The sequence below is a fragment of the Prunus persica genome, chromosome G4 (assembly GCF_000346465.2).
Source record: "Prunus persica cultivar Lovell chromosome G4, Prunus_persica_NCBIv2, whole genome shotgun sequence".
NCBI lineage: Eukaryota > Viridiplantae > Streptophyta > Magnoliopsida > Rosales > Rosaceae > Prunus > Prunus persica.
Genome location: NC_034012.1, coordinates 17,814,764 through 17,825,924, shown reverse-complemented (window position 1 = coordinate 17,825,924; position 11,161 = coordinate 17,814,764).

Here is an 11,161-nt window from a genome sequence, read left to right as displayed (position 1 = left end):
TATATCATTAAATTTTCCTGATGCATATTTACAAACTTTTTCTTCTGATTTTGGTTCTTCCCTATGTTTCTTTTGATGTAAAATTCCTGCCCATCCTATTAATGATGCATCTGTTTCAACTATTTTGTAATGATTATCTAATGGTAATGCTCAAGGTTTAAGTTGAGTTATATCTTGTTTGATGCTTTGAACTAATTTAATATCTTCACTATTAAAATATTTTTGACCTGTTTTACTGGTTTTACTATGTATTGCTGCAATTTTTCTTCCTAAATCAGGGATAAAACTTCTAGCATAATTTAACAAACCTAAAAATGCTTGTAATTGCTTTTATCCTCTAGTTTATCTGGAAATTCTAACACTTTTTTAGCTATGTGTTCTTGTAATTGTATAGTTCCTGACTTAATATACATACCTAAGAATTCTATATCTTGTTTTTCAAGTTCTACTTTATTCCTACTTATAATTCTACCATTATCAATAAATTCTTTCAAAATAATTTCAAAGTGTTTTCTATGTTCATTTTTATTTTTACTGTGAACTAATATATCATCTACATATATACTACAAAACTGTCATACCTTTTAAATTGGTCCATCTTTCTTTGAAAGATCGATGATGCATTTTTTAATCCAAATGGCATTACAAGCCATTCAAAATGTCCTTCTGGACAGGTAAATGTTGTCCATTGGATTGATTCTTCTGCTAATCTAATTTGCCAAAATCCTGATTTACAATCAAATTTACTAAAATATTTACTTTCTTGAATTTTATTCATAAGCTCATCTTTATTTGGTAGTTTATAACTATCTTTATAAGTATTATCATTTAATCTCCTATAATTATACACTATTGTAGCTTTATCTCTTTTAAGTTCTGAATGTTTTCTAACTACAAAAGCTGCTAATCTATGTCTAGATTTTGAAGGTCTAATTACTTTTAAGTTTAAAAGTTCTTTTATTTGTTGTTCAAATTCTAGCTTGTCTAACAAGTTACAAAGCATATCTGCTGTTTTAATTGTTAAGTCTAGATTGATAATGTCTAATTTTGCTAATATCTTATTCTTATTCCAATGTAATTGGGGATCTTCTCCTATAATTTTAGTTTGTTCAGCTAATTGTAATAATTCTTCTAAATTTTTTGGTCTATCTATTTGCATAATTTCTAAAGGTTCTACTTTTCCTGTAATTGGATACTCATGATCAAATATTATATTATCATATTCTAGATTATTTTGTTCATCTATCTTTTCTTTACTTATTTCTCCTCATTCTTCCATATTATATTTAAAATTTTATTCTTCTATGTTAATTCTATTATAAGACTCTAATATATTACTTTGATCAGTTGTGGTTATGTCTTTCTTAAAAAATGTAATGTCTAGAGGTGTATGTAAAAATCCTCCTTGTAAACTTTTTAAGAAATTTAATCCTAGGATAAAGGGATATGATCCTACTAGAGATATAAAGGTTAAGGGTAAATTAAACTGTTGTCTTTCTATCCTAATTGGTATATTATTAATACAGTGTGTTAAGTATACAGGTCTTATATCAAACTGTATAATTCTTACTAGTCTAGCTAATTTCTGCCTAAATTGTTCTGGTACTAACTCTTCTTTTATTACATTTTTTGTGCTTCCTGTATCTATCATGGCTGTTGTTTGAATTTTATTTTCTTTTGATAATTCTAACTCACAATTGATTTTTATTAATGAACTAGTCTTTTATTTTTCTATACTAGGGCAATTATTCTTTTGGTTATCTATTTCAACTGTATTTATTTCTATTGGTCTATTATTAAAACAAAGTTTACAATAAACTATTGTCTTAGTGTAATATTTTTCTACCACTATTTTCTTACATTGATTACATTCTTGGGGCCATCCTAAATTAACATATTTAAATTCTTCATGTTTTGTTTGTTCTTCAAACATACATATATGTTCATCTAATTCACTATCGGAATTAATAGAGTAGTCTAATTCTGATTCTGAGTCTAAGGCATTAACACTATAAATACTTTAATTATCACTTAGGTTATCATCTATACTATAAATTGATTCTAAGTCCTCATCATCGTCTAATTGAAATTGCTCAATTAATTGTATTTTTTCTCTAGGTTGTTTTCATAATTTGGGACACTTAGGTCTAATATATCCTACTTCACCACAAAGATAACATTTACATGTACTTTTATTAGGTACTTTATACTTTCTAATCCATGGTTTATTTGTTCGTTTCCTAAATTGTTTAGGGATATATTTTCTTCTTTTAAAAGTTTTTGAAGGTTGAATTCTAAAATTTTTATATTGTTGTTTATAAGGTCTATATTTTCTATAACTCTTTCTATATGGCTTTTTCTGCTTAAATTTTCTATGACATCCTTATTGTTTAGGTAAATCTATGTTTTTACAAGTCATGTAAAATTGTTTTCTAATTTTTATTTTTGCTTTTATTTGACTACATTCTGATCGTAATATATCATATACATCTTGCATAATAGCTCCTATGGATACATCTAATTTCCTAGGGTGTTTCTGCCATTCATTCCAAATTCTTTGTCCTATTGGTCCTTTGATTTTTGTCATATAAGTATCTAATAAATTAAGATCATCAATTCTACCTGTTCTACCTAAATACTTAAAAAACTCTGAAGTATATTCACTAATATATTGCAAATCACAAATTTGTAGTTGTTCTAAATTTCTTATAGCTCTAATTTGTTCTTGTTCATTTCTACCATCTAGCTATTATGGTCTAAAAATTCATATTTAATTAATTTAACAAAAGCATCAATATTAAACATTTATTTTGTTGCTTGATGTTCTCCTAGATTTTTATTTTTCTATGCTTGAAAATAATCAAAAACCATTCCATCTAAAGTATGCTCAAAGTAATCTAACATATCTTTATTATTACTAAAATCTAACATTAATGCTGCATGTACACATCATTTTTCCCATCTTTCTATAGTTTTTTCCCAATCTTGTGGGTCTACATGATCTAAATTTAATATATTTCCTGCTAAACTAATTTGTTCAATTCCTTTATAAGGGATTCTATTTTTTCGTATTCCAAATGATTCTTGTTGGAAAGAATTTCTACATGTTTCTTCATTATTTTCTCTATATGGTTCATTAGTTTGACTAAGATTTTGCTGGTCTGGTCTACTTGCACGAGCTACAGATGGTCCAGTTGAACTATACTGATCTTCTACTGGTATGCATTCTACTTCGATTAACATATTTTGATATTATTTTTCTCCTAAAACATGTTCTAATCTTATATTTAAAATTAAATCTTTCATTTCTTTATCCTAAATCATAAGTTTTATATTTTTCTATATATTTTTCTTCATCTAAATTATCTATGTCATCTATGAGTTTATCGACTATATTATCAAAATTATGTTCTATCATATTTATTTCTAAGTTATCAAATGCCATATGTATTTCTTCTTCTATTTCACTTTCTAAGTCTTCTATATCATTTATTTGTTTATAATTAGTAAATCTTACTACTGCTTCACCTATACGATTTTCAAAAATTTGTGCCTTATCAGGTTGTCTATTTTTTGCTACTTGTAAATTAGGTAAAATCCATTCTGTTCCTTCTAAAAAACTATTATCTACTGGTTTTGCCTCTATCATATTAACATGTTTACTACCAAAGATTTGTACTAAATTTTGTAATTATAACTATTTGAAATTTTTCCTACATACATAAGACTGATGCTTAGATTTTTGTACTCACATTTCATATTGTAATTTTTTGTTCTTATGCTAATTTTTATATGTTTACTAAATTCTCTAATATTCATAACATAATTAGGAATACATCCTATGACTGCTAAGTTTGTGCTAAGGTTTACTTCTGCTGTAGCTATAGCCGCTTGCTAATGGTTATCCCATTTGTCATCATATATATATACTAGTGCTTTAGTTCCTACTTGTGCTCTAGTGAGTCCAGCTATTCCTATCATAATTGTTCCTATATGAATTTGATTATGGTGTGATTTTTTAAGGTGTTCTATTGCTGTGTTACTAAGTAAATTAAGAGTTACTTCTTTATCTATATGGCTAACTTCATGTTGACTGATGCTACTTACAATACTATGTCTATTTTCAAATCTTCCTAATTGATATAAATTATATTTATTTTTCTGGGATTTTTCAAAGCCTTTTCTAAGAAATTCTTGTGCTTCTTGTTCACTAGGGTATATATCTTCTGTTCTAACTATTTTTTTTCCTTTTCTTCTAAAGAGTTCCATTTACTATTATCGAATGGATTTATTCTACCTTTTCTTCTATGAGGATTATTTCCTAAGGTTAAATTTTCTAATTTATCAACTAAGTCTTTGGGTAGTGTAAAAGTGATATTATGTACTACCTGATTAATTTCTGTTATTTGTTCTTCTAATTGATCTACTTTTTCAGCTAAATTTAAAATTAATTGGATAATTAAATTATTTTGTCTTATAGGGATATTAGTGCTCACTACAGATGTTGTAAAATCTGTGAGACCTATTGGTTCCTTATCTAGTTTACCAACTTCTTCTAATGCTTTGATATATTTATTATTAATTTTTGAATATGACATTAAATTAAAAGTCTATCTATTTTACTATGTAACTTTTCTATTTGTTCAGTTAATATTTTTTGTACTAGTTGGATTTTTTGTACTTCTAGTTTTAATTGTTCAATAATTTCTAATGACTGGAGTTCTATTTGTTTTGGCTTATTATCTATAAGATCTATGAGTTCTTTTATTTCTCTCTTGCTAGGAAATCTTTGGATATTCCTATTATTATCTTCTAATTGAGAAGTTATATAGTCTAAGTTTTGTCTAATTGTTTGTAAGGAATTTTTCTGAAAATATTCTAGTAACTGTTGAATTATCCTATTATTTTTATTATGTTCAAATTTTACACTTTCTGCTTGACTAATTAAAAGGTCAATAATACTATTTTCTAAGGGACTGTTACTGCTATGCAATAGATGTTTGTGTTCTTTTTGTGGAAAATAACAAACTAATGTATTATTATATAGAGTTAATTTTTTCTTTTGTTGTTCACTGATTTCTAAATTGAGGTATTCTATCATAAAATTTATCTAAGTCTACATTTTTCTTTTAAGATGCCTAAATGCTCCTGGAAAGCTTCTGTGGATTCTTTATGGACTTCTAAATGATATTGATTTCTGGTTATACTATTTTGTACTTCTAATTTTCTTCTAGGATAATTATCTACTTCTGGTAATTTTATTAATTCTTCTAAATTCCTAATTTCTTTTTGGTATTCTATTTTCTGTTTCTTTAATTCTTGTAACCTTTCTTTTATTCTAATAGGTGTCTACCAATGGCCAAACATGCAAAGGGTTTATTGTTCTGAACTGGTTTTCTGGTGATTAACAAAATTTTAACAGGTTATAAAACGTTGGTTTTTATCAGTTGTATTGATTGACTTCTGTCCTCAAGGTACTTTACTAGTATAACTATGTTATTAAGGAGCTAAACTAAAGCTCTGATACCATTTTTCAACCGGGTCTCAGTCAAGGTTTCTAAATGCCAAAATAACAGCCAGACACCATGCCTAGAACATGGAACTAGAACATGGAACTGCAAAGACGCCAACTTAGGGGCTATAGAGCAGAACTCAGAGGTTCCCTGACAGACATCCAATTATTGTTATGGCAAATATCAAACATGACCAAGTGCTCAAAAAAAGTGTTGATCGTCAGTTTAGCAAGATAATAACATAATTATGAAAAGTGTTTCCCTGTTTTGGACAAAAAGTCTACTAAGAAAACCAAAAATGAAAGAGAAAAAGACTTACTTAATTGCTTATGTTGCTGGAACTATTGTTATCACCGAGTATTAACAGTGGTCGACGGTATTAACAGTGGTCGGAGTAAGAGAATAATAAGAAAATAAGAGAAAGTATATGAACAAAGGGAGTTTTATTTATTGAATAAGGAAGTACTGAGATTTTTTCTTCTCTGATATTCTGTGTGTACTTCTTTCTTCTGAGTTACAAACTATATACATGATTTACACCAACTTCTACCATGGCTAAGGATGAGAAGAAAAGAGAAAAGTTCTTCTCTTTCTTCTCTATCTGATACTTCTTATCTCTCTCTCTCTCTGAAGTTTCATATGAACTTCACATGCCTATTCTATACAAAGCCAACGGACTCACATGACTATTTCAGATTCAAATGTACAAACAAACAAAGCTCTTTAAAATATGGTCTGTTATACTGGCACTGTTACTGTGCTGTTGCTGACACTGTTACTGTTGCTGGAAAAAGACAAGGTTTTGGTTTTTACGGAGGAGAGAAAGGCAAAGGATATGCATGTCTTTGATGTTTAAGATAAAGGGTTTTTCTGCCATTTTGAAAATATTTTGGGTGTTTTTGAGAGGAGCTTGTTTCTTTTGGGTTTTTTGCTAATTTTCGATTTTTTTTAGTTTTGTTGTGTTGGGCTTGTTTTAAGTTAATCAATGGCAGAGATGTAATTTCTAGTAACTTCAACACTCATTTCATATGTAATAAAAGGCTTTTGAGTATGTTTCTAAATTGAATTTCATGTAGGGTTTTTTTTTTAATAATTCCAGCTCCTATTTTGGGTGTATTACTAAAGCTCCCTAAAATAAAACCCAAAACCTAGAGTCATATCGCAACCTCCTCTTCTTCCTTATGCTTGTTCCAGCGCCACATTCATCTTCTTCTCAATCTCTTCCAACTCTAGCATCAACCCAGCTGTCGTCAACCTCCAAATGCCAACTGCTTGTATTTTATCAAATTGATTAGCACTTTTCGGTGATATGAAAAGTATTTTATATACCTATCTTGATATTATGTTATTTATGTCTGAATATGCGAGAGAGTGAGATTGGTTATTGTAGCAATTTATAGTGACGAAGGATTTTTCTTGGAAGTGGGCGAAAAAGATGAGAGGGAAAATTATTTAAGATGTTGTTTTTGTGTTAAATTATGCACCGGGGTATTACAAGGCTCAAAGTTCTTTGCCCAAGATCAACATTACTGTGTTTGAATTTCTATTTGAATATAAGAATTTTATGGACCATCTCTTTTTGTATGTTTGACTATTGTTATTGAATGATAATTAGACATTTTTTATGGCCAAATTGATTGTAAATATTATGTATCACATTCCGGGATCGGCTCCACCGTAGCACGATATTGTCCGCTTTGGGCCCCCCTCTCTGCCTCACGGTTTTGTTTTTGGGAACTCACAAGCAACTTCCCAGTGGGTCACCCATTCTAGGATTGCTCTAGCCTCAACTCGCTTAACTTCGGAGTTCCTATGACTCCGAAGCTAGTGAGCTCCCAAAAGACCTTGTGCTAGATGGAGGCGGACATGTACATATAAGGCACATCACCCCATCTCCGTTGGTCGATGTGGGATGTTACAATCCACTCCTCTTAGGGGCCCGACGTTCTCGTCGGCACACTCGCACCACACGACAGAGTGGCTCTGATACCAAATTGACAGGACCTGCCCCGGATTTTCCAAAACCCGAGGCGAATCCTGTGAAAATTCCGGCATCACTCCGATATCGGGCCCACTTACTAAAGACCGAGACTTTCTGCCGAAATTTCGTCAGAGTCTCTCCTGTAATTTGAACAATCCCAAAAATTACAGCCTGCATAAAACACATTCAATACCCACAACTGGCAGCATGCACAATGTAACAACATGCAATTCACATAAACGACCTCTGGCCTTCAAATAATCCGAAGCAAAACCACCAATAAAGCCCAAAAGTCAAACAATTACCTTAAGCAAGACAAATAATAAACTCAAACATAGTCTGCGGCTGCACCTAGGCACCACCCTATGCTGCACCTAGGCACCACCCTATGCTGCTTACGTACCCTTACTGAGGGATTAAGCCACACGTAGTTCTTTCAACAACAAAAATCACAATTCCTTAAATATAATAAAATGTTGAAACAATCTTACGTTTGTAACCCGACTCTTAAATTCTTTAATTTAATATTACAACATAAACCACATCTAAAATTCATAACTCTCAAATCAAACCTTCTACATAAAACCATACATGTAACCACCCGTATAATTCATATCCTGCTATCACCCACGAAGGGTATATGGAACACATAGTTTCATCTGAAGGCAACCTATATATTTTCCGAAGGCAATCAATACATTATCCGAAGGCAACCGGGGAATGGCGGAAACTAGCCAACCACCTATGTAGACAAATCGGGCAGGTGGCTGGGGAATTGGCCAGACACCTACAGAGTAATCTTGATGTAGGTACAGGCAATATCCAGAGGGCAACCGGGGAATAGGGAAAACTGGCTAACCACCTGTGTAGACAAAATCAGGCAGGTGGCTGGGGAACTGGCCGGACACCTGCAAAGTGATCTCAATGCAGGTACATGCAAATCATTGGCCGGACACCCACATAAGCGGGTACATGCAATATTCACTGGCCAGACACCTACAGAGTAATCTCTATGTAGGTACAGGCAATTCAAATCAATGCACACACTCCGCCCAAAGCAAACGACCCACTTCCCAAATCCTTTGTCAAAACTGTCATAAAAGTTTCACCATTTCCACACCTCTACTTCCCCAACGCTATGTTCCCAATCCTTTCTCGACTTCCCAAAGATCCGTTTATCAGCCAATGAACAAATCCCAATATAACATAACAATCCTTTATTCATTTCCTAGCTAATCACATAATCTCCCCATATGCCGAAAAACCCAACGCCACGTATGGGGTCTGTCAACACGCCGGAAGATCCTACGCCACGTATGACCTATCATCTCGTAAATAGTTTCCCAAACAAATAATATTTATTTCCGAATTCCCCTAGTCTAAAAAATAAACTAAAATCCTAATCCCACATAAGCAACATACTCAACAAAGCTCAAGGCCTATCATTAGGGTCATTATAATCTTCCTAGGAAGGCAAAACTACCTCGGAAGACTCAAGGTCAACCCAGAGTCAACCCTCCAAATTCAGATCTGAAAGTTCCTATGGGTTCTACAAGGTTTAGGACACTCGTCCTGCAAGTTTGGTCCAGATCGAACGGTCGGATCGCTTACGATCGCACAATCGGACGGTTATTATAAAACATAACTTTAAGTTATTAAATCGGAACATCCGGGGCTCCGATTCACTACATGTGAATTCCTACACGATTCTAGAAATGCCTAGATTAACCTATATTAAGTTCAAGACTATCCAACGGTTCAAACCTATCGAACTCGGATAACGCACAATATGCTAAATTCGTTCGATAGTTAAACGACCTCCGAATTGAAATCCGAGCACACTGATGCCCTCGGGACAATAAGGATTGCATCGGGACACAATGCCCCTTTTCTACAGTGCCCACGCGCCGCCACATCGGCCGGCTGCGCGTGGGTGTCTAAAGCGATTATGTATCGCCGGAAAATCTCAAAATCACGGCTCAATACTCCTATCCTAGGTATAACACCCTATTTGGAACCACTTTTGTTCTTGGACTTACCCCAAAAATTGACCGGAAGTGGCCGGAATAGTGATCCCAAAACCGGCCAAAATCCAATTCGAAAATCAAGCTACCTACGCTCAAAATCGATGCAATCCTACCCAACCATCAACTAGATTATGAAGAATGGATGAATTTCCATACCTTTATGGCCAACAATGGTGACCGGAGGAGAGAGATCGGAGCCGGCGATGTTTGAGCGAAAACTGGCCTAAGATCACCTTTTGTCGGCGGCTGGAGCGGCGGCCGATGTCGGAGAAGGGTCGGGTCGTGACGCCGAGGCTGAGCAGGTCCTTTTGGCACCGGTCCCGACTGCAGCCGTGGCTGGTGGCCGGAGTTCCGAAGAGAGAGAGAGAGAGAGAGAGAGAGAGAGAGAGAGAAATCAGATTTTATCAAACCCTTTTTGTCAAAATTACGGTTATGCCACTGAGGGTATTTTGATCGTATCTCTCTCATTACAACTCCGATTCGAGCCCACCACATGTCTACGGACTTATCTCGCCGTGCTCTACGCAATGGTATAGTCGAAATACCCAAATTCCTTTCCAGTCAAAAAGTCAACTTTAAACCTAATAAAATATTCTAGGGGCAAAATGGTATTTTCTCTGAATAAATTAGTATTTACTAATTCATTTAGGACCGGGTCGTTACATTTTGTGTTAATTTATTTAAAGCTATATTATTCATATTCCCAAATAGCTTACGCGACAACACGTTGATGCTTATGCGATATGATAGCTTATACAATTTGCGATGCGTTATGCGATCGGTGGCAACCGTAGAAGGCCTTAACTGTCTCAAAACATGAAACTTAATTTCGCTATCAGAACAAGAGATTATCAATTATGGAACTAGTACTGAAGTTGTGATGGCTGTCGTGGTGGTTATGTGGACAAAGCCCTTGAATTCATGATCCAAAGCAACAGAAGCCTGTCAACTGAAGATGGCTACCCTTATGAGGCTGTAGATGGTGGCGGTTGCATGGTTGATTTGAATGCTTTCTCTGGTGCTATAACCGTAATTGGGTTATGAGCAAGTGCTTAAAAACAACGAAAGTGCTCTATTGCAGGCTGTTGCAAACCAGCCAGTTTGAGTATATATTGATGCATAAGCAGAAGAGTTCAAACATTATTCGAGTGGTGTATACACTGGACCATGTGGTACAAACTTAACCCATGTTGTTACTATAAAAAAAATATATATAATCCTACCATATATAATATTAATTAGCCCAAAACTTCCTGATTATAAAATATCTCTACAAAAAAAAATTTCATGGGTCCGCTATTGCCTGCGTTCTCTTCATAATCTTCTTTCTAATAATTTTCTTTTCTCTGATTAATTTGTTATTCTTCCCTAGGAATACAAACAACAATTTTTCTTCTGCATTTGCTCATCATTTTTTTTGGTTAAGAAAATTATTCCAACCCATATTGTATCAGGCTGCCTAGTTATGTGGTACTCATGCAAACTTGTATCATTGTTCCCAATCAATTCAAACATATTATATACATACACGCACATGTATATATAATATATAGAGAGTATTGCTTAACCTAACTACTATATAAAAATACATTAATTAAAAGAACCAATACACAAGTTTACGCGAATATAGTACTTGAAAA